The sequence below is a fragment of the Papio anubis genome, chromosome 12 (assembly GCF_008728515.1).
Source record: "Papio anubis isolate 15944 chromosome 12, Panubis1.0, whole genome shotgun sequence".
NCBI classification, from domain to species: domain Eukaryota; kingdom Metazoa; phylum Chordata; class Mammalia; order Primates; family Cercopithecidae; genus Papio; species Papio anubis.
In genome coordinates, this window is record NC_044987.1 from 88,706,654 (window position 1) to 88,732,385 (window position 25,732).

Below are 25,732 nucleotides of genomic sequence, written 5' to 3' on the forward strand. Positions count from 1 at the left end.
AGCTATATTACCAAATATAAAATTATCAAAGTATCACTAAATGGAGGCAATTCATATTTTATGCCAGAGAGGAACAATACCCATTCTTACACCCTATACTGAAATTTGTCACTAGAGGTATTGAAGAAGCATGACTTTAATGCAGACCCTCAAAGTTTCCAGGGAAACAACTCCCTCTTTCAACTTCTCCTTATAGAATCTTTCTCTTGAGAACTAATGCATGAATCCAGGGATCAGGTTAAAAGTTAGACATAATGCTAACTTGTTCATTCCATCCTTCCCTTCAAACTCTATAGTGCGTATTTACAACCCTAATCCCCTGCCGTGCTATAAAAATGACTCATACAATTCATGTTTTGTTAATACTTTATCTCTTTCATGTAGCATAGTGTGGAAGTTCACAAATGCCCCAAACCAAATTTGAAGAAACAAATTAAACCCACCAGTACCATAGCCATGTCCTGATACATCTGAATGCCAGCATGGGCACAGATGAGACTTGGATTCTGATTTTCCCCAAATTTATGGGAAAATTAATCTGTAGATGAGACAAAGGGAACAGGGAGCTGAAATAATACTATTTTCATAAAGCATTTCTCAAGTTCTGATGGGAAGAGATTGGCTTCCAAACCAAACAGATACAGATTTACAGTGTTTATTTTTCTGTGTGTCTGCCCCTAGACGAGTACATTCACTCATCCATTCTTCACTTACCAGGCTCTTATTGAGGACATACTGCCTTTTGAGCCCTGTTCAGGCACAAAGTATGCAAAGATGAATCAGGCTTTTAAAAATTCTCTTGTTAACTCATTTACTAGTGGGTAAGACAGATAAAAACAAGTATGTCGTTATTCCAGTTATTTAGTGTCTCTAATCCTCAGTTTCATTAAATCTAAAAATGAAGCACAATACCTCCTTAGCTAGATAATTACAAGGATTAAATAGTTAAAATACATCAAACACCTAGCAGAATGTTGGACTCATAATAGGCACCCAATAAGTGCTAAAAAGCAGCACAAGGCAGAAGAAAGAGCATTAGTTAATTCAGTGGATCTCAGACTCTAGGGAACATCAGTATCCTTTGGAGGGGGCTTGCTAAACAGACGGCTGCCCACCCATCCCCCACCACCAGCAATTCAGATTCAGTAGATATGGGGTGGTACCCAAGGATTTGCATTTCTAGCAGTTCTTAGCTGATGCTGATGCAGTTAGTCCAAGAAGCACATTTGAGAATCACTGGCTTACAGAATCAGATGTACCTGCAATGTCATTCCAAAGCTCTCCTTTACCATATCTGTGGTCATGGATGAGTAACTTAAATTATCTTAGTCTCTGATTACACATCTCACAATTGAGGATACTAATATATATTTCACAGGACTGCTTTGAAAGGACTCACTAATACAGTTTGGCATACAGTACGGGAACAACAGTCGTAAATTAGCTCTTGTTTAGTCTGTTTTCATTTATCTGAGCTCTGAAATTACTATTGAAACTCCTCAGAACTTTCTAATTTTCATGAAAGTAATTTTATAAGATTATCTTTTCTGCTGGACAGAAAGCTCCTCAGAAGAAAGGACATGATTTTCTACATTCTTCGTCTAATATAATGCCTGGAATATGACAGATATTCCCACAATATATGTATATTGTCTTTATTATAACTGGGTCTTTCTAAAGATACTGTATGCCTTTGTTATTTTACCCTTTTGCTTGTTTTCCAAAAGAAGGAATTTCCAATAAATAGAAAGTTGCAGAAATTTTGCTGTCTTTCAAGCATAACTCACATACCATTGTCTATTGATTAATCAGACAAGTTCTGTTTCTAGCATTTAAGCAGTTGTTCGAAAACAATTACATAAACTTTCTCAGATGTGATATTGACCTTTCTTCCTGTTCCCTGACCACTGCTCGTGGAAATGCTGTTTGCAATTATTTCTCCACAACCTTGATCTTGGCGTCATTCTGCTCACTATCTTGTAGTGGCCAATTTTATATCATCTCATACTATTGTGGTACTCAGGGTTATCTTGATAGATGTGCAACCAGTGTAGTCAAACAGGACCCTGGACTTAGAAAGACTCTGTGCTTGGTTTAATGCTCTGTGGTTATCATCTTTAAAGTCTAATTTTTGGACAAGCGACTTGAATTTTTATTTTGCACTGGGCCCTGCAAATTATGTAGCTGGTCCTGCTGGTACTAAAGCTGGGATTCCCAGGAAATGCAGATGCTACATCAACAATAAAAAAACAAATTCTACTTATTTCATCTTTTGCCAACTCATTTGTAGGTTTCTCAAAAACTACATAACCTTGGGAAGATCACTTCAATTCAATGAGTCTGAACAACCTCATCTTAATTGGATGCTTTTTTATGTACTTCTAGTTCTAAAACACTATCAATTTGTTAATTTCTAAATACAGAGTACTTTACAACTTAAAAAAGGAACTGCTACTTTAAGGACCAACATTTGCTAAATCCATCTAAATCCATTCAATGTCTTTTAAGATGAAAAGCAGATGGTGAATGTATCATAAGATACCATTACTTCTGAATTCATATAACTATATACCTTGCATTTCCATGTAATTTCCTGGGGATAGTCAATCCAAGAAAGCTTCCTATACCTTAGCCTGAAAAATGACACATCAACAGCATGCTGAGCCTTCCCATTACCGGGAATGCAGGGCCTATTAAACTGTGAGGATGCATATGCACACCTAATTATGTTTATGCCTCCTTATAAATCAGCAAAGTGAAAGCATATGCATGCTGAAAATTACCCATAATTAACTTTCCTAATTGCACCCAAATAAAGAGGGAAATAATTCACTTCAGAGTATGTTTTCATCCTTTGGGCAAAGCCTACACTCATCTTGTTTAGGTTTTGAAAAATTGTCTTCTTGTTCATAAATGGAAATTAATTCTTTGTATGCCAAACCACAACATAGTTCTTCCCTGGGTGTTGAGCCAGAGAAAATGAAAAGATTCAAATATGAATGTCAGAGGACTAGAGCAGGGATCTAGGTAGCAAAAAAGCATGCAGAGGAAATTCTAGGTAAATGAAAACAATTCCTTCATTCTGATGAAGAGGGCAATGCAGATGGTGACAGGCCAACCGCAGATACAATAGGAGGCAACAACCAGGGACAGATCCTCAGGGAAAAGAAGCATTAAATTTAGATGTCGGACAGAAGATTCAATTTCATGACAGTAATTGAGATCAATTGGGGCACCGTCTGTTCTCCTTACCCACCATTTCCCTTGTAGTTTCTCTGAACAATTACTGTTCTATTACTGGCAGGATTAAGATAAGACAGGCAGGAGTTGTGCATGCCTAATTGGGCTTCCAGATATGGTTTATTGCTATCCTTAGGGACAGGAACCAGAAAGAAAAGGTGTGGAAGGAGAGGATTAAAAACAGGGCTTGGACTCAGGAAGGGGAACATCACACACCGGGGCCTATCATAGGGAGGGGGGAGGGGGGAGGGATTGCATTGGGAGTTATACCTGATGTAAATGACGAGTTGATGGGTGCAGCAGACCAACATGGCACAAGTATACATATGTAACAAACCTGCATGTTATGCACATGTACCCTACAACTTAAAGTATAATAATAATAAATAAATTTAAAAAAAAAAAAAAAAAAAAACAGGGCTTTTGATGTTCACAAAAAGAGAAATCAGTCTGCTGCTAACTCCGAAGTGCAGAGTCCTGAATAAGAAGTCTGAGTATCTGCCTTCTGATCACTCTCACTGGGTGCTTTGCATCCGTGGTGTCATTTAGTCTTCATATCAGCACCGCTGTTGTCCTCATTCACTGTGCAGATGAAAATGAGGATAAAGAAATCAAATAAGATGACCCAATAGTAAGTTGATGGAGTGAAGTTTCAAACCTCAGGTTATTTCTTACCCCTAAGCCCTTCTTTTAGGCTACACTGCCATGCAATTCAAGAGAACCCCAATTCCCAGACTAGATCATTTGCATTTTGGCAAAGATGTAGATGGACTTTTATTTTCTTTTTACTACATTAACAATTTTAAAATATAGAACAAATGAATTATTGGCTTTAAAATGTGTATCATATGACTTTACTGGCTTCTGTTGACCTATGCTAGGATAATGTTTTTATTTGAGCCTACCTACTATCTTTGAAAGCCCTCAATTTTAGTTTTCCCAAATAATAATTTTAGCTTTCCCAAAGGAAAAGGATAGAAAATTTTCATCTAGCCTCTAAAAATAACACTCACTTTTGCAATATTTTGATGAGAACTAAATAACTCAAGGAAGTCATGTGTTTGGACGTTAAACTTCAGGAAAGCAGAATGGTGAATGAGACCAATTCTTCTTTTTTTAAATTATTATACTTTAACTTCTAGGGTACATGTGCACAACATGCAGCTTTGTTACATATGTATACATGTGCCATGTTGGTGTGCTGCACCCATTAACTCATCATTTACATTAGGTATATCTCCTAATGCTATCCCTGCCTGCTCCCTCAACCCCATGACAGGCCCCAGTGTGTGATGTTCCCCACCCTGTGTCCAAGTGTTCTCATTGTTCAATTCCCACCTGTGAGTGAGAACATGTGGTGTTTGATTTGCTGTCCTTGTGACAGTTTGCTCAGAATGATGGTTTCCAGCTTCATCCATGTCCCTACACAGGACATGAACTCATCCTTTTTTGTGGCTGCATAGTATTCCATGGTGTGTAAGGGCCACATTTTCTTAATCCAGTCCATCATTGATGGATATTTGGATTGGTTCCAAGTCTTTGCTATTGTGAATACTGCCGCAATAAACATATATGTACATGTGGCTTTACAGCAGCATGATTTATTCTTTGGTTATAAACCCAGTAATGGGATTGCTGGCTCAAATAGCATTTCTAGTTCTGGATCCTTTAGGAATTGCCACACTGTCTTCCACAATGGTTGAACTAGTTTACAGTCCCACCAATAGTGTAAAAGTGTTCCTATTTCTCCACATCCTCTCCAGCACCTGTTGTTTCCTGACTTTTTAATGATTGCCATTCTAACTGGTGTGAGATGGTATCTCATTGTGGTTTTGATTTGCATTTCTCTGATAGCTAGTGATGATGTTATTTTTTCATGTATCTGTTGGCTGCATAAATGTCTTCTTTTGAGAAATGTCTGTTCATATCCTTTGCCCACTTTTTGATGAGGTTGTTTGATTTTTTTCTTGTAAATTCGAGTTCTCTGTAGGTTCTGGATATTAGCCCTTTGTCAGATGGGTAGATTGTAAAAATTCTCTCCCATTCTGTAGATTGCCTGTTCGTGCTGATGGTAGTTTCTTTTGCTGTGCAGAAGCTCTTTAGTTTAATTAGATCCCATTTGTCTATTTTAGCTTTTGTTGCCATTGGTTTTGGTGTTTTAGTCATGAAGTCCTTGCCCATGCCTATGTCCTGAATGGTAGTGCCTAGGTTTTCTTCTAGGATTTTTATGGTTTTAGGTCTTATGTTTAAGTCTCTAATCCATCTTGAATTAAATTTTTTATAAGGTGTAAAGAAGAGATTCAGTTTCAGCTTTCTACATGTGACTAGCGAGTTTTCCCAGCACCATTTATTAAATAGGGAATCCTTTCCCCATTTCTTGTTTTTGTCAAGTTTGTCAAAGATCAGATGGTTGTCGATGTGTGGTATTATTTCTGAGGGCTCTGTTCTGTTCCCTTGGTCTGCATCTCTGTTTTGGTGCCAGTACCATGCTGTTTCGGTAACTGTAGCCTTGAGGTATACTTTGAAGTCAGGTAGTGTGATGCCTCCAGCTTTATTCTTTTGGCTTAGGATTGTCTTGGCAATGTGGGCTCTCTTTTGGTTCCACATAAACTTTAAAGCAGTTTTTTCCAATTCTGTGAAGAAAGTCATTGGTAGCTTGATGGGGATGGCATTGAATCTATAAATTACCTTGGGCAGTATGGCCATTTTCACGATATTGATTCTTCCTATCCATGAGCATGGAATGTTTTTTGATTTGTTTGTGTCCTCTTTTATTTTGTTGAGCAGTGGTTTGTAGTTCTCCTTGAAGAGGTCCTTCACATCCCTTGTAAGTTAGATTCCTAGGTATTTTATTCTCTTTGAAGCAATTGTGAATGGGAGTTCACTCATGATTTGGCTCTCTGTTTGTCTGTTACTGGTGTATAGGAATGCTTGTGATTTTTGCACATTGATTTTGTATCCTGAGACTTTGCTAAAGTTGCTTATCAGCTTAAGGAGATTTTGGGCTGAGATGATGGGGTTTTCTAAATATACAATCATGTCGTCTGCAAACAGGGACAATTTGACTTCCCCTTTTCCTAATTAAATACGCTTTATTTCTTTCTTCTGCCTGATCACCCTGGCCAGAACTTCCAACACTATGTTGAATAGGAGTAGTGAGAGAGGGCATCCCTGTCTTGTGCCAGTTTTCAATGGGAATGCTTCCAGTTTTTGCCCATTCAGTATGATATTGGCTGTGGGTCTGTCATACATAGCTCTCATTATTTTGAGATATGTCTCATCAATACCTAGTTTATTGAGAGTTTTTAGCATGAAGGGCTGTTGAATTTTGTCAAAGGCCTTTCTTGCATCTATTGAGATAATCATGTGGTTTTTGTCTTTGGTTCTGTTTATATGCTGGATTACATTTATTGATTTGCATATGTTGAACCAGTCTTGCATCCCAGGGATGAAGCCCACATGACCATGGTGGATAAGCTTTTTGATGTGCTGCTGGATTCAGTTTGCCAGTATTTTACTGAGTATCTTTGCATCGATGTTCATCAGGGATATAGGTCTAAAATTCTTTTGTTGTTGTTGTATCAGGATGATGCTGGCCTCATAAAATGAGTTAGAGAGGATTCCCTTTTTTTCTGTTGATTTGAATAGTTTCAGAAGGAATGGTACCAACTCCTCTTTGTACCTCTGGTAGAATTCAGCTGTGAAACCGTCTGGTCCTGGACTTTTTTGGTTGGTAGACTATTATTGCCTTAATTTCAATTTCAAAGCCTGTTATTGGTCTAGTCAGGGATTCAACTTCTTCCTGTTTTAGTCTTGGGAGGGTGTATATGTCCAGGAATATATCCATTTCTTCTAGATTTTCGAGTTTATTTGCATAGAGGTGTTTATAATATTCTCTGATGGTAGTTTGTATTTCTGTGGGATCAGTGGTGATATCCCAATGAGATCAGTTCTTAATGGATGACAGTGTCAGTCCTTATGGTGTCTCATCTTCAACATCCCAGGTGGTATGCCATGGTACCCAAAGTGGGGTTGTGCATTGATTTTGCCTTTAGGCCTCAGAACCTACCTCTTGGCTTCCAGAGATTTTATAAACTACCTAATACTCTTTAATAAATCCTTTTTCTACTTTTGCTGGCCAGAGGGGATGCTATTGTTTGCAACTAAACATTGTAATTTTGACACTATCTTAAATATGAACTCTTCCCTGGCATCCATCAACTTCCCTCGGCAGGTGGGGGGGGTGGGGAACTTTGGTAACATCACCTAATACTTGTCCACAGCAGTATTCTAATCAGTGTGACTCATACCAGGCCTTCCCTGTACTCAGAAAGCAATCCTATTCAATTAGACACCTCACTAGGCTTACTATGCTGGAAATCATAGAGCGACTGGTTTCAAGGATCATTTATTTTATATATTAGTACCTAGACTAAGCCCTTACCTATGAGTAAATATAAGGATCTGCTCATCATCCAGCCACCAATAAAGTTTGCACAAAAAGGAAGCACAGGGCAAGCTCACATCAAAATCAGTCAATTCCCAAACAAATCTCTTCTGCATTCCTGCTTGTTTCCTACATTTGAACACTGGAAATGGCTAAGTGCTAGGAAACCTAAGGTTCACATTTATCTTACTACCTTCATACCTCTGATTTTCACATTTTTATTACAGAATTCTATGACCCACTCCCATCACTTAAGTTAAAAACCTGTTATTTTTTTATTATATCTATACCATTAGTTCTGAATTCAATTCAGTTAATTGTATCTACTTCATATTTTTTCAAATTCTTCCTGTGTCCATCTACTCATTACTTATATCAACAGTCCCCTACTGGCTTTCCTTGCTTCCAGTTTCCTTGCTGTTTTTTGTTCTCCATAAGTATTAGGAGGGAGATTTTTCCAGAGCACAAATATGATCATGCCTGCCCATGGCTTAAACTCTTTTAATCACCTACAGAATAAAATCCCAACTTGCCAGCATATAGGACATACACGATGTGGCAAAACCTGCCCCTCCATCCTCATTTGCAGCGTTCTCCCACCCACAATATAAAAATCAACCCTTGATAAACTGCAGAAACACACACAGTTATCCAGTTTTCCCTCTTAGCAACACATCCTGTATAGAGTGGCTCAAAAACCTCAGCTCTAAGGACCCTTCAATGTCTGTGGACCAATTTGAGTTTTTCCTCTGTGCTCCCATACTCCCAAAATGTCTTATTCATTCGTTCCACCCTCCATTATGTGGTCATAATTATCTGTTTGGGGTTCTGTCTCTTCACCTAGTCTCTACTTCCTCTTATCACTGCCTACAAGAGGGGTCAGATTTGATGCCTGTCTTGTTGGTCAGTGACTGATGCTTGACAGCTTGTGTAAATTGGATTCTCTCAGCTGATTTCCATGAATTATTGTTGCCGTTAGCATAGACATTCTTAGGGCTCTTGAATTCCTCAGAGAACCTCGTGTTACTCTTCAACGAATACACCTGTGTCTAGTAGTGGATGAGACACATAATTATTTTAATGATGATAATTAATAATAATGATTATTATTAGCTACTATTTGCAGAATGTCAGTATATGGCACCAAGTCATTTAATCCCATCACAACACTATGCTAGAAGTAATATCATTGTCACCTTGTAGATGAGGAAAATGAAGTAGAGAATAATTTAAAACATTGCCAAGTGTCATGAAACCTAGAGAAGGCAAAGCCTGCAAATGAACTACACTCTGTCTGATTCTAAGTTTTATGTGTGTAATCATTTAACTTTGTGGAGCAGAAGTGGCTCACTTATTTAATTGGACTGAACTGCATTTGCTTTGCTTCTTTAACAGCTTTATTCACATAATTCACGTGTAGTACAATTTACTCATTTAAAGTATACAACTCAGTAATATTTTCAGATATATGCAATCATCTCCACAGCCCATTTTAGAAATTTTCATTATCTCATAAAGAAATCTGTTGTGAGAAGTCAGGGACCCCAAATGGAGGGACCAGCTGAAGCCATGGCAGAAGAACATAAATTGTGAAGATTTCACAGACATTTATTAGTTCCCCAAATTAATACTTTTATACTTTCTTACACCTGTCTTTACTGCAATCTCTGAACATAAATTGTGAAGATTTCATAGACATTGATCACTTCCCCAATCAATACTCTTGTGGTTTCCTATACCTGTCTTTAATCTCTTAATCCCATCATCTTCGTAAACTGAGGATATATGTCGCCTCTGGACCTTGTGATGATTGCATCAACTGTACAAATCACAAACTGTTTGTAGAGCATGTGTGTTTGAACATTATCAAATCTGGGCACCTTAAGAACAGGATAACAGCGATTTTCAGGGAACAAGGGAGATAACAAGGGCATCTGGCTGCCTGTGGGCTGGGCAGGACGAGCCATATTTCTCTTATTAACAAAAACGGGTAAGAGAAATATTGCTGAATTCCTTCCCCAGTAAGGAATATTAATAATTAACAGCCCTGGGAAAAGAATGCATTCCCAGGGCGGAGCCTCTAAAATGGCCACCCTAGGAGTGTCTGTCTTATGCAGATGTAGATAGGGATGAAACATGCCCTAGTCTCCTGCAGTGCCCCCAGGCTTGCTAGGATTAGGAAATTCCAGCCTGGCAAATTCTAGTCAGACTGATTCTCTGCTCTTGAACCCTGACAATGTGTGCACAGCAGGACATGGAAGTTCATTAGTGATTCTAGTTTTGCCCTGACCTTCTGCCTTGTGATCTTTTGTTGCCCTTAAAGCATGTGATCTCTGTGACCCACACCCTATTCGTACACTCCTTCCCCTTTTTAAAATCGCTAATAAAAACTTGCTGGTTTTACGGCTCAGGGGGCATCATGGAACCTGCTGACATGTGATGTGTCCACCAGACACCCAGCTTTGAAATTTCTCTCTTTTGTACTCTTTCCCTTTATTTCTCAGACCGGCTGACACTTAGGGAAATAGAAAAGAACACTTGTTGAATTATCGGGGGTCGGTTCCCCCGATAGAAATCCTGTACCTTTTAGCCATCACTTCCCATCTCTCTACCCAACACTCTCAGCCCTAAGCAACCACAGCTTACCCTGTCTCACTAGAGATTTTCACATTCTTGATGTTTTGAATGAATACAATCATATAATATGTGTCCTTCTGTGTCCAGTTACTTTCAAGTAGAATAATGTTTCAAGATTCATTCCCTATTAGCATGTATAAGTACTTCATTCCTTGGTGTTTGCTTTGCTTCTTTTGGCTGGTTTTCTAGTCTGTTCTTATCTGAGAACAGTAACTTCCTTATACCAGGGCAAGAAGGGCTTCTTTCCTGGACTTTGTCCTTGAAGGGCACTTCTCTGTCCCTTCTCCACCAGTGCCCAGTGCCCTTTCCTGTGGGGTAAGTCCTCAGGTCCAGGTACCTGGGGCCCAAGAATATCCTGATCAAGTAGCCCAGGGCCTGTGCATCTTCTCAGAGACAATTCTCAAAGTGAACCCCTCCCACCATTGGTGAGGCCACCATTTGTTGTGAAGTATGAATGTGACTTTGACATGAGGGCTGGGGTGTCCATATATATGCAGACAGGGTCCTTCACACAGTCCAGTGGAGCTGGGGGTGGGAAGAAAAGGTGAAGTGCAGTTGAATAACACGGAGAAATTTGAGAATGCCTAGCTTAATCCTAAACTTGCTAAACAAAGCTATATTTGTCAAAATAGGAGAAAAAAGAAAGTATTTAACAGTTTCTAGTTTATAACTAACTTGTAATATTTAGACATATGTTATGTTGACCTGTTTTTGTACTTGTATAACTGACCTTGCAAAATTTTAGGAGTGGGCCTTTTTAAAGCACACGTTAATAGATCAAGGAATAATTTCACATCACATCATTCATAATAGCAATTTTACAGTTTTCTCTCAATGTCACAGGTTTTTGAAACTGACAGGTTAGTCTTTCATCTTCTTTGGAATCTTATTTGTGTCTACCAGATGCAATGCCAATCTGTACACCATGATCCTACAGATATCTCACTAGGTGTACTTAGTGAAGAAATCAACTTGATGGGGTTCCATGCCTCTGTCCATATTAGATTCCTAAATCACATTGAGCCTCATTGCTTAAGTCTGAGAAAATGTTTACCCTTCACATAGTCATTGTTTTGGGTGTAACTCCTGTTGGCCTTCAGGAACAGCACAACCATGATGCAATTCAAGGAAAGCAATCTCCCAAATAACTAGCATACATAAGCCACAAAGAGACAAGTTATATTTTTCCTGTTTAATTTAGGACATAGCTAACAATAATTTTCTAAAACAGTTCCACGAGAGAAAGTAGAAATTGTGGTTTGTATTATGTATCATAATATTACCAGTGGGCATTGTTGAAAGCAGGGAACAAAGAATTATTTTCTCAGCTGATGAAATGACAACCAATTATTGTATCTTCTTGAAGTAGTATGTTATGCTCTCCAAAAATACCAGAAGTCATTCATTGTTCTTAACTGCTACTGCATGTTTTTAATATGCTGGCTGGCTAAGAAGTTGCCAGAGGTTGCAGTCAAGCTCAGGAGTGGTTTATGATCATTGTAGGGAAAGAGCTGCCTAAAATAAATGCGCCAACCCACACTTCATTGACCAGCCAGCATAGGTGTTCATGAAGAGCCCCCATGTGCCCAGCTTTATGCTGCATAGCCCACTCTCTTTGATAGACTAGCACCTTCTCCAGACATTGCTTAAAAGTGTCTTGTAACTTAAAAACTATGTTTCTGTTGACTTTCATTCTCTTTAGAGATGCTTCATCATCATCATCATCATCATCATTATTTTTCTTGCATGTTTTTAATATGCAGTGGGAGGTCTCTCATTCAGAAAGTTCAAGCAACTTGCCCAAGGTTACCATAACTCATGTCTTCAAATGCTCGGTCCTGTACTATATACCACACTGCTTTGTGGTAGAATTTAAATTATATTACGTCTGTATATTACCTTAAATGTATGTTCTGATCTACCACTCCATCTTCTTTTCAAGCTATTCAGTTACTTACTAATGCACAAAAAAAGTGTTTGCTTGCACAAAGAAAATCATTATTCAAATAAATTCTAAAGTGGATTATTTAGTGAAGCAAGATTTGTTTGTAGTCTGTCAAATTCATATTTCATTTTATCTTCATCGTGAACATGAACAATTGTACATCAATATTACATTTATTTAATAAGGCTTACCTGTCATATATAATATAGATTTGTGTGTTTCAATTTATTTATCTTGAATAGGGCTTTGCAGTGTTTTACCACAGTTTAAAAAACATAGTCAAAAAATGGCTGTACAACCACAGCACTTTAATTCTTTGAACCAGAGAGGCCTTTTAAATTCTTGTAAAAGCTACACATTCTCCTCTCTGGAATAAACAGATACATATACCTGCAACATTTTGCATATGATTTTCTAGGGTCAGTGTAACCAAAGAAGCTGTAAGAGAACTCTGTTGGTGTCCAGGACCCCTGATTAAGAACTTTGCCTTCTCATGTGCCTGCCAACCTCTCTTCAATATTTTGAGAAGATTACAAGGAAGGAGATGGTGGAAAAGAAAAGTTGATGTCCCAAAGAGCAATAATTTAGATCTAGGGAAAATAATAGAAGAGAGAAGAGGGAGTAGAGGCATGGATAGGTGAGAATTTAGAGATGAAATTGGCAGAGGCCGGGCGCGGTGGCTCAAGCCTGTAATCCCAGCACTTTGGGAGGCCGAGACGGGCGGATCACGAGGTCAGGAGATCGAGACCATCCTGGCTAACCCCGTGAAACCCCGTCTCTACTAAAAAATACAAAAAACTAGCCGGGCGAGGTGGCGGGCGCCTGCAGTCCCAGCTACTCGGGAGGCTGAGGCAGGAGAATGGTGTAAACCCGGGAGGCGGAGCTTGCAGTGAGCTGAGATCCGGCCACTGCACTCCAGCCTGGGTGACAGAGCGAGACTCCGTCTCAAAAAAAAAAAAAAAAAAGAAATTGGCAGAAATTAACCAAGTAATTTTAAAGATGTCTTAAATTTGATATTCAAATCATCATCTGTGTCTCTTAGTCATGTAAGCTTCTTCTAACACTAACCCTTATATCTCCAGTAAAAGCCCCCTGTGTATGACTGCCTCATAGGAGATGAATTTGTGGGTAAAGAGCTCAAGTAGTACATGCCATCTTCAACATTTAAGTCAATGACAGGGCAGCTACAGAGAAATAGATGCAAGATGCAGAAGCCAGAAATCACAGCCAGACAGATAAGAAAAATAGTTTTTCAGAAACTAAAGACATCTTGGCATACTAGATTTCCCCTAGGATGTAGAACTGACTTTAGAGCCAATTTTATTCTCAAGTGGGTAAGTAACTTCAATTCTTATCTTATTTACTCTGACTTATGACTAATTCTCAAGAATTTGCAAAAGATAAGCACGATAATTATTTTATTTTATCTACTTGGAAAGCCTACAAGGTGGGCTTTCCCCCATCACCTTTACAAATGAGGAAACTGAGGCTCATAGTATAAAATAATCAAGATCACAGACTTGGCTCAGAGAGCTGTCAGGAGCTCTAACCTCTCCCCCTAACTAACCTTGTGCCCTTTCCTCTGGGATGCCCTGCCTATTTGAAAGCAAATGCTAAATGATGGCGTGCTAGTGCTTGGTCTTTGTTGCCACTTCTTCCCTGTTGTGCCTGTGTATACTCTTTCCTGCTGAGACCAGTTAGAGCCTCAGTGGGCTACTAAACACACTATTCTAGATGGTCACTATCATCAGTTAAGAATTGGCAGTCGAGGTGAAACCAATTTAGCATCACTGTCTGAAATGACTTTGGTCAGACTTCTCCCAGAAGTCCATTGAGATTGGGTGAAGAAATCAGAAGTAAGAAGACTTTAAAGAAAAAATTTGGCCATCGGTGTTTTTCAGTTCCAGTTTTGCCTGTCACACCTGTGTCCCAGTTTCAAATTTCCCACAAGACATTCCCATGTGAATACCCTTGTGGCCTGAATAGTCCCCAGGTAAGACAGAGAAGCATATTTGCAGAAGTCCAAGTTATACTGATCACTCACTGTTGTTATTTGTCTTATATTTCACATTACAAAACAGTTTTGAGTGTTCATATAAAGTTCCAAAAATTTTTCCTTGCAAGAGTTGCATTTTCTGATTTTCATGTTGATTAGGAGAATGTTTGTTGTGGGTTAGTACCAGGCTCCTGCACGTTTGAGTGAGTAGCCTGCTTCCTTTCAACATCGCAGCTAAAGAAAGTCCTTATCGGCCAGGCTCGGTGACTCTTGCCTGTAATTCTAGCACTTTGGGAGGCCAGGGGCAGAGGGCAGATCACTTGAGGTCAGGATTTCAAAACCAGCCTGGTCAACATGATGCAACCCATCTCTACTAAAAATACAAAAGTATTAGTTGGGTATGGTGGCGGGCAGCTGTAATCCCAGCTACCTGGGAGGCTGAGGCAGGAGAATTGCTTCAACCCAGGAGGCGGAGGTTACAGGAAGCTGAGAACGCGCCACTGCACTCCAGCCTGGGCAACAGAGCTGACTGAGACTCCCTCTCAACAACAAAAAAGAAGGAAAGGAAGGTCCTTATCAGAGAAGCCTCCCCTACTTCCCCTTTCTAAAGCTTATTAGCGCTGTCCCCAGCCCATTATCCTCCATCACAACTCCTAGTTCTTTTCCCTCTTTCACGCTTATCATGAGTGGTAATTAATTAATTACTGTTTAGTGAAAATCACTTCTGCTTTACTAGGTCCTCCAAAAGACAGGTATCACATCTGTTTTAGGTACTACAGTATCTCCTGGCAGAAGGAATAACACATACTAGGTGCTTCAGTAATGTTTGTGAAATAAAAGAAAGTCTATAAAATGTGCTCATGAATAAATGAATAGCAGTGCCATGTCTGCTGAAGACTAAGTCCAATTAACTATATACTTCTCTTACATCTGTATACACAATCTTCTGAAATGTTCCTCATTCCTACCATTATTCACCAATTGTAGCAACAATGTTCCTCTCTCCCTGAGTTTTTACCTTGGACTGCTACCTGGGACTGACTTCTTCCACTCTGCATTTTCTAGTCCTCACAGAAACTGATTTTATGTCCCCAAGTGTGCCACACTGCTTGGGATTTTCTCACTATCATTCGTTTACCTAATCCTACTGTGCTCTGCCTAAAATAAAGCTTTCCCATTTTTTGCAAAGACAGTGAAACTAAGGCAGTTATTCTCAAACCTAATCAGCACAAATACCTGAGTTTTTGCATATAATAGCTTTTCAGGACCAAATCCTATAGAAGGATAGTCTCTAGGATTAAATATCTGTAAGGAAGTGGTATTTTGTAATAAGCTCCTGGAGTGATTGTTATGATTCAGGGCTAGGAGCTACTAAGGTAGAGAAGAGGTCACCAGCTTTGGAATCATATGTGGATTTGACTCTCTGCTCACAGATGAATTAACTCTACGACTTAATTAATTAATCCAGCCATGTTTCCCAATCTGTACAGTGGTAAAGAGGCCAATGGTAGAGAGGTGGTTTTTACCCCACCTCCACCTTCAGTCTGTTCAGAAGCAGACCAGTTTTTTATACTGACTAATTTTCCATAAAAGCCCAGACTGAATAGTTTTCACGTAAGCAAATAGCTTTTCTAGACTCCAAATCATAAGATGAATTCATTTTCTAGAAAAAAAGTATTCTAATACGAATAAACCAAATAATTATACTTAGACATAAAAATGCCTCATAATATATATCTTTGTCATTTATAATCAATAGCTGAAAGGATATTATTGATGTACTATTGCTACTCCTTCCAAAAGCCCCTTATGTTGCTGCCATCAGGACCCCATCACTGGTTCTACCTCCTTGCTGCAGGTTTCATAACCAGTTGCCTACAATCTTCTAAAAACAGTAGAGGATATACCTCTAAAAGCAGTAGAGGGTATAAAATCCTCTAAAAGCAGTACAGGGTATATATCTACTGCCTTTAGACCTGTGGTCATGCTGACCTAACCACACAGGGATCCCAAGACCAGTAGCTAATATCCCCACTACAGAGCCAAAGGAAACTCCACTCCTGCTGCAGATGTAATTTTATCACTCTGTCCTAGAGTCCCCAATTAATCTCTTCTTTGCAGTGATATTACAAATGATGTATAATATTTTAAAGATCACTGTCAGTAGTATCATAATTTATTTATGTTAAAAGTTGAAGCAAAATTAGCGTCATTTTAATCCCATCGAATGTATACTTTCTAGTCCTGGTGATAGGATTAGCACTATTTCTTTGCATAGGTCATGTTTAGTGCTACTTCCTGCTAATCTTCACTCAGTGGTCAGGGTAAGGTCTATCATTTTCATTGCTATATAGGGTAAGATATACCTCTCCCCCCTTAACTGAACATGACATAGGTGTGTCTTCACCTGGGGACAAGGACTGTGAGCAAGTACACATCTCTCTCTCCTATTAAATACACTTCCCTTGCAACACAAAACTAAACAAGTCTCCTCAGATCTCTGGGAGCCACTCACTTCCCCTGAGTTAGACTACTCTTTTTATGTTCAAGCATAAGATACTCGATCCTGCCTTCCAGGACAACCCTGTTTTTTAGTGCTAAATTTCTGAACATAGACATGGGTGGAATTTTCTTCAGGATATCCTTAGGGCCTGATGAGGGGGGTGTAAAGAAGAATTTAATGCGATCTGGCATAAAGGTTCAGTAGACCCAGAGGGTAACAGTGAAAGGGAATGAAAAACAAAATGTCTTTTTATTTTTTTCTCTCTCTCTTCCAGAAAGAGGAATGAAATAGAAGTTAATTTCACTGTATATTTCCTTGCAAAATTTAAATCAAACATATATTTGTAGTTCTCTCCAGTGTCTCATGGAAATAGAAGGAATATTGAAGTCACTAAGGATGCAGCTAACACTAACCAAAATTATATCAATATATCCAATATAAATATATCACTAAAATTATTTTCATTGGATCATCAGTTTCAAAACATCACTGGCATAAATACTGTTCATAATAAGTATGTTTTATCCCAAGAAAGGGCTTGTTTTTACCGTTAACTTAATTCTAGGAGGCAGTGTCTGATGTAGTTTCCTCTTAGGGAAATGTTTTAAAGGACTGTTCTAAATCCTGATGTAAAGAACTTTATTGAACCTTGTTTTCGCCCATTGTTTTCCCATTTTATTTATGACCCTACCACCCTTAGGAAAAGCCTGTGCATTATTGATCTTAGAGATTGTGTTAGCATTTTGAACATTCAAGTTGAAAAACATACTATAACTTCCTTTGCCCCCTCCCTACCATTTTTAAATACTTGTTTGGGGCTTGATAACCTCTGTTCAAAGATGCCAGGGAGATACCAGCAGAACCAAATTCCTTGGCTCTAATCTCTGTCGTGTTGACTCTGAGGAAAGAGATTGAAATTTGGAGGTAAAAATAGCTTGAGAGATTGTAAATAGCAAAGGCAGAGGGAAAGGGAGGCAGTAAATGATAAGAGATGTAGCTAAATATTTATATGTACAAAAAATGAAAACATGAAAAGCGTTCCTTCTGAAATATATAATTAAGCTCAAGACAGAGTAGGCAGATGGGAGTCAGTAATTACAGGTTCCTAATGTATCCAAAATTCCCAGAGAATGAGAGAGTTGCTACTAATTTTGTAGTTTCACAGTTTATAGCTTGTTGCTGTTTATAACAGGCACTGCTCCATTAACACTTGACATTCCAGTTAAGATAGTTTGCATTTAAAAATAAAGCTAGCAGAGCAAACCCACACAATTTCTGACCTACTTAGACTATTTATGTGAAAATGCCATGTAAAGTAAGGTTATTATGCTTGTCTTGCAATTATTAGCATTACCATCATCCTCATTACCATTACAGGCATTTCTAGTGTCATAGAAAAGACTCTGGATATGGGACTCATTTCACTTCTACAAATATAGTCATGTACCACCTCATGACACTTTGGCCAATGACAGATGACATATATGACTGTGGTCTCATGATTATTATACTCAAAATGTACTGTACCTTTTCTATGTTTAGATTTCTTTTGATAAATACCACTACATTAAAATTACCTACAATATTCAGTACTGTACAGGTTTGTAGCCTAGGAGCAATAGGCTATACCACAAAATCTAGTTGTGTGGTGGACTATACCGTATGATCTAGCTGTGTGGTGGGCTATACCATATAATCTAGGTATGTATTAAGCTAAACTATATAGCCTCATTGTGCCATCATTTATACCATATCAACTAAGTGTGTAGTAGGCTATATCAAATAGCCTAGCTATGTAGTAAGCTAAACCTAGGTGTATAGTAATATATTTTACTATATAATCTAGGCATATAGTAGGCTTAACCATATAGCTTAGGTGTGTAATAGGATAAACCATATAGCCTAGGTGTGTGGTAGGCTACTATAACAGATGTGTAGAAGGCTATACCATATAGCCTAGGTGTATAGTAGTCTATGCCATATAATGTAGATATATAGTAAGCTAAGCCATTTAGCTTAGTAGGCTACACCATATAACCTAGGTGTGTATTAAGCTATACCATGTAGCCTAGGTGTGTAGTAAAATAAACTGTATAGCCTAGGTGTGTCGTAGGCTATGCCATATAGTCTAGGTGTGTAATAAGCTTACCCATATAGCCTATGTATGTAGTAGGATAAACCATGTAGCCTAAGTGTATAGTAGGCTACACCATATAACTTAGGTGTGCAATAAGCTAAACCATTTAGCCTATGTGTGTTTTAGGATAAACCGTGTAGCCTAGGTGTATAGTAGGCTACACCATACAATCTAGATGTGTAATAAGCTAAACCATATAGCCTATGTGTGTAGTAGGATAAACCATATAGCCTAGGTGTGTAATAGGTTATATCATATGATCTAGGTGTATAATAAGCTAAACCATATAGTCTTGGTGTTTCATAGTCTAAACCATATAGCCTAGGTGTGTGGTAAGCTAAACCATATAATCTAGGTATATAATAGATTATCCCATGCAGCCTAGGTGAGGAGTAGGCTAAACTATGTAGCCTAGGTGTGTAGTAGTCTACAATACATAATTTAGGTATACAGTTAAGCTAAACCATATAGTCTAGGTGTGTAGTAGGCTAAAGCATATAGCCTACATCAGTAGTTGTTTATACCATACAACCTAACTGTGTAGTAGGCTATACCATATAGGATTGTGTAAGTACACTCTATATTTGCACAATGACAAAATCACCTAATGACACATTTCTCCTAATCTATCTTCAATGTTAAGTGATGCATGATTGTACTGAGTTATCACTACTGGCTAGGCATTCTTCTGAACCCTTAGGATACACTAGTGAATCAAAAAGACTAAGATTTTTTTTATTATTGGACTATCATTTTAGGGGGTGTTGGGGAGATAGGATATAGATAATAAACAAAACAAGTAACATATATAGGATATTCAGTGGCAATAAATGCTCTTAAAGGAGATGGTACCAGGTCAATGGGCTTATAAATAGGAATGTTTATGGAGAGCATGACATGTGGGCAAAGACTAAGAAATTGGCCGTGTAGGCCGGGCGCGGTGGCTCAAGCCTGTAATCCCAGCACTTTGCGAGGCCGAGACGGGCGGATCATGAGGTCAGGAGATCGAGACCATCCTGGCTAATACGGTGAAACCCCGTCTCTACTAAAAAATACAAAAAACAAAAAAACAAAAAAACAAAAAACAAAAAACAAACAAAAAAAACTAGCCGGGCAAGGCGGCGGGCGCCTGTAGTCCCAGCTACTTGGGAGGCTGAGGCAGGAGAATGGCGTAAACCTGGGAGGCCGAGCTTGCAGTGAGCTGAGATCCGGCCACTGCACTCCAGCCTGGGTGACAGAGCGAGACTCCGTCTCAAAAAGAAAAAAAAAAAAAAAAAGAAATTGGCGATGTGGAAATCTGTGACAAGGGGAGAGGGAACACTCCTTGTGAAAGTCTGGCCTGTTAAGTAATAGTAGGAGGTAGGCTAGAATGGCAGAACTGTAAGATGTGAGCTTGGAGAAGAGGCTCAGGGAGATCCTACCCCAAACCATGTTTGTCATCATAAAGTTCTTGACTTGTAATGTGAGAGAAATTAAAATTTGTTTCTGAAGTGCAGTAGAGTGAAATAAGTTGATTTATTTAATGTTGGCACTGATTACTAAAGGATTTCTTTAGAAAGTCTTCAGATTACATGGGTTCATATTTTATTTTATTTTATATTTATAGTAATAGAAAAAGATCAATCCCAACCAACTCACTCTGAAACAAAAGGAGATGTATAACTTTTTTTAATGTAAAATATTTTATTAGTAATTTTTGTTTTGAAATACTAATATTTTGAGTAAATTGGGTTAAGTAAATATTAATTTTACCTATTTAAAAAGTTTATTATTATTATTATTATTATTATTATACTTTAAGTTCTAGGGTACATGTGCACAACATGCAGCTTTGTTACATATGTATACTTGTGCCATGTTGGTGTGCTGCACCCATTAACTCGTCATTTACATCAGGTATAACTCCCAATGCCATCCCTCCCCTCTCCCCACTCTCCATAATAGGCCCCGGTGTGTGATGTTCCCCTTCCTGTGTCCAAGTGATCTCATTGTTCAATTCTCACCTATGAGTGAGAACATGTGGTGTTTCGTTTTCTGTTCTTGTGATAGTTTGCTGAGAATGATGGTTTCCAGCTGCATCCATGTACCTACAAAGGACACAAACTCATCCTTTTTTATGGCTGCATAGTATTCCATGGTGTATATGTGCCACATTTTCTTAATTCAGTACATCACTGATGGACATTTGGGTTGATTCCAAGTCTTTGCTATTGTGAATAGTGCCGCAATGAACATACGTGTGCATGTGTCTTTATAGCAGCATGATTTATAATCCTTTGGGTATATCCCCAGTAATGGGATGGCTGGGTCATATGGTACTTCTAATTCTAGATCCTTGAGGAATCGCCATACTGTTTTCCAGAATGGTTGAACTAGTTTACAATCCCACCAACAGTGTAAAAGTGTTCCTATTTCTCCACATCCTCTCCAGCACCTGTTGTTTCCTGACTTTTTAATGATCGCCATTCTAACTGGTGTGAGATGGTATCTCATTGTGGTTTTGATTTGCATTTCTCTGATGGCCAGTGATGATGAGCATTTTTTCATGCATCTGTTGGCTGTATGCATGTCTTCTTTTGAGAAATGTCTGTTCATATCCTTTGCCCACTTTTTGATGGGGTTGTTTGTTTTTTTCTTGTAAATTTGTTTCAGTTCTTTGTAGGTTCTGGATATTAGCCCTTTGTCACCTGAGTAGATTGCAAAAATTTTCTCCCATTCTGTAGGTTGCCTGTTTACTCTGATGGTAGTTTCCTTTGCTGTGCAGAAACTCTTCAGTTTAATTAGATCCCATTTGTCAATTTTGGCTTTTGCTGCCGTTGCTTTTGGTGTTTTAGACATGAAGTCCTTGCCCATGCCTATGTCCTGAATGGTATTACCTAGGTTTTCTTCTAGGGTTTTTATGGTATTAGGTCTAACATTAAAGTCTCTAATCCATCTTGAATTAATTTTCGTATAAGGAGTAAGGAAAGGATCCAGTTTCAGCTTTCTACTTATGGCTAGCCAATTTTCCCAGCACCATTTATTAAATAGGGAATCCTTTCCCCATTTCTTGTTTCTCTCAGGTTTGTCAAAGATCAGATGGCTGTAGATGTGTGGTATTATTTCTGAGGGCTCTTTTCTGTTCCATTGGTCTATATCTCTGTTTTGGTACCAGTACCATGCTGTTTTGGTTACTGTAGCCTTGTAGCATAGTTTGAAGTCAGGTAGCGTGATGCCTCCAGCTTTGTTCTTTTGACTTAGGATTGTCTTGGCAATGCGGGCTCTTTTTTGGTTCCATGTGAACTTTAAAGCAGTTTTTTTTCAATTCCGTGAAGAAAGTCATTGGTAGCTTGATGGGGATGGCACTGAATCTATAAATTACCTTGGGCAGTATGGACATTTTCACGATATTGATTCTTCCTATCCATGAGCATGGTATGTTCTTCCATTTGTTTGTGTCTTCTTTTATTTCACTGAGCAGTCATTTGTAGTTCTCCTTGAAGAGGTCCTTCACATCCCTTGTAAGTTGAATTCCTAGATATTTTATTCTCTTTGAAGCAATTGTGAATGGAAGTTCATTCCTTATTTGGCTCTCTGTTTGTCTGTTACTGGTGTCTAAGAATGCTTGTGATTTTTGCACATTAATTTTGTATCCTGAGACTTTGCTGAAGTTGCTTATCAGCTTAAGGGGATTTTGGGCTGAGATGATGGGGTTTTCTAAATATACAATCATGTCATCTGCAAACAGGGACAATTTGACTTCTTCTTTTCCTAACTGAATACCCTTGATTTCTTTCTCTTGCCTGATTGCCCTAGCCAGAACTTCCAACACTATGTTGAATAGGAGTGGTGAGAGAGGGCATCCCTGTCTTGTGCCAGTTTTCAAAGGGAATGCTTCCAGTTTTTGCCCATTCAGTGTGATATTGGCTGTGGGTTTGCCATCAGTAGCTCTTACTATTTTGAGATACGTTCCATCAATACCGATGTACGACTTTTAATAACAGAGATCCTTTTTTTTTTTTTTTTCCTTCAAAAGCACCATGACATTTATCATAAAAGTGGTTTCTTTATCTCTTTGGAAGGCAGCCAGGGTCTATCCTAAACCCACCACCTCTCCCCACTGTTGTACATGGATTCAGTTTCTTTTCCCACGTGTTGAGTCAAGACAGCAATTTAAGAGAGAGCTTCTGCAAAAACGAGATTGCCCCAAAACTCTAATCCATGACCCATACTGCCAACCCCTTCCCTCTCTCGGTTTTGGGTAAGGGTTGTAATTTCTCCAAAACTAAGAGATTGTTACCCAAGTATATCCCTGACCACTTACTCACTGCTAAAGCCATAGATGTGACAGAATTTTTCTAAATCTACCAGAAATCAATTTGGAATTTTTACTTTCAGTTAAGATGGAGAATATAAGGATTTCATTCCCTTCCAAACAACTAGAATTTCTTACTAAAGCATAAACACACACTTTTCCTCAAAGATACTTGATAATTGTGGACATGAAGGTGTCTAAGAAATCTTAACTCTTGAGGGGTAAGTGCTCTATAGGTGATAACAGAAGATGCATTCACAAATAGGGCCAATTGCTGAGACTGGGAACAGATCAGGTGGATTGAGCTTGTCAGGGAATTCTTTGTTCAGAAGTAAATTTCCCAAAATGTTGACAAGCCTGCAAGCTGGTGTTTCAAATTTGAATCTAAAGAAGATTCATATGCAAAGGCAATGCTCCATAACGAGGAATTCTTTACAGTGAAATTTTGCTGAGTAAGCAGAGACTGAGAGCATGGCTGGAAAGCAGAAAGAGATCTGCAGTCTCGGTCTCCCAGTTTCAATATCTGATAATGCCAGTCCAACGGCCTTGCAGTCTTGTGGTCTCCCAGTCTCATTGTGATACCATACTCCTGCAATCTTACTGACTGCTCTTTTGCAGCCAGTAAGTTTCACAGGCTTGAGTTCTCATTTTGTCTGAATCTTATGATTTTGTGCTCTTAAAATTTTATGGACTTGTAGACCTGATATCTCTTAGTCTCAGTCTAGCAAGCTCAAGATCTAGGAAACTTGCACTCCACACACACACAAAAAGAGGCTTTAAGTCACCTTCAAACATCCGAAGCCACAGGTGAAGCAAGACTACCTGAAACTTCAACAATACCCCTAGTTAATGCAATTTCTGCTAAGAACAAATATATCTGTCCTTCAGTGGTCTCAAAAATTTGGAGTGAAGCCAGAGGTGAAGTGAGACTTCCTGAAGCTGCAACAATACTTCTACTTAATGCAATTTCTGCCAAGAACAAAGATATCTGTTCCTTGGTGATCTCAAAATTTTGCAGCTATTACTTACTGATGATTAAATACCAAGGTCCTAAAAGTGTGATTAAAGATACTATGTCCCTAATAATCTCAAAATCTACTGCTTAACTTTTATTGTTTTTTAATATAAAATGACCACAATAAACTTTAAAAATTATCAAATGCATGATGACATGGGATTACTATGACATGTAAAGCTGAATGCCTCCCCTCTCTCCTTCTTTGCATGAGGTTGACAGAGGAAGCATGGCATGCATTCTTGAGGGGAGCAAATACCTCCTGCACAGCAGCTTGCAGAAAGAAATGTCCAGCTCCATGGAAGGAGTGAGGAAAAGAGTGGGTTCAGCATAGAGGGAGGCCAAGGCCCCTCACTCCCATCTCTGCAGCCCAAGAGTGAGTCCCGATAGTCCCACCTGCCCTGGGCTACCCTATACCCAGCCACAGTCAACCAGCTTTAAGTCCAGGAGCCTGAGCCCAGGAGCAGACCACCTCTGGGTTCCTTTGGAAAGGAGAAAGGAGAGAAGAGGGTAAAGCCAAAGTGCACCTGGGGAAGGCCTAAAAGGGAGCTCCATCACTTCAGCCTGCGAGTATTCCAAGCCATGAGCTACCTTCCTGGGAAATCTTATAAGCCATCTCTACTGTTTCAGTCGGTCAGGGAGGAAAGGTGGCCATATAATTTTTTTTTCTTTTACTTTAATAATTAAACAAAAATCTACTGTAGGTGGAAAACTCTGTGCACCTGCAGTATTCAAGGAGTGTTCTGTCTTTACGCACTCTACCTTCCTTTCTTTTGCCTCCTTTGAGAGGAAAGAAAAGTAGATTTCTGTACAGGTAAAGAATTGAGGGACTCACCATACTCTGATTCACCATGCCCGCAGCAATAAGTCTAGGCAGCTAAACTACAATCTATCTCTGCAAGTAACTGGCCTAGAAAAGTCAGAACTTGGTCAATAACTGCCAGTTATCTAATTTTTTGCTCTTGTCTTCCCAAAGCTTTCCCAACTTGAGGCAACCAGAAAAGGTCAAATATGCTCCACATACCAATCATATAAGAAATCCCCAGGTTCCTCATGCCAACAGCTTCCAATGAGTTCCGAAGCCTTCCTCTTTTAATATAAAGCTTTCCTACTGCCCTGCCTACATTGGAATTTCTGCCAAAGGCAAATGATGGGGTCTGATTCCTTTGCTGTAGCAACTTTGATTAGGTAGGCTGTTTTCATTTGCACTATGTTTATTTCTACAAAACCATTTTCTCTCCCTCCCAAAGATGAAAGAGGAGGGCAGAGGGCAGAGAAGTGCCCCCTGAGGAAGCCCATCAATTCAATCCATACAGTTTCTCCCAGGTAGGGACTGAGTGGCAGACTTGGCAGCTACACCAGCTGCCCCCTCCTCTTGTCTCCCAGGAGGATCCTGGAAGGCTTTTAAAGATTCCACTCCTTTTTTCTCATGAAAGTGCTGGGACACCTGCTTTAACTGAACTCTGCCGAGAGATCACCACGGCAGTTTACACACCTCCACCTTCCACTGCATGAAGT

The 25,732-nt window shown here is 39.0% G+C and overlaps 1 long non-coding RNA gene across 5 annotated transcripts in view; it reads right to left on the bottom strand.

Moving 5' to 3' along the window:
• Positions 1–25,732, bottom strand: part of LOC103877584 — a 319,563-nt gene that overhangs the window by 62,574 nt on the left and 231,257 nt on the right. The window contains exon 5 of one of the 5 annotated variants that reach the window (XR_004177507.1): positions 3,635–3,822. The exons of 3 other annotated variants lie outside the window; for them this stretch is intronic. This is a non-coding gene — a long non-coding RNA (uncharacterized LOC103877584). Of the gene's footprint in view, positions 1–3,634; positions 3,823–10,148; positions 10,850–25,732 lie in introns of those variants that run through there. One more of the 5 variants, XR_002517044.2, reaches the window with a different exon arrangement.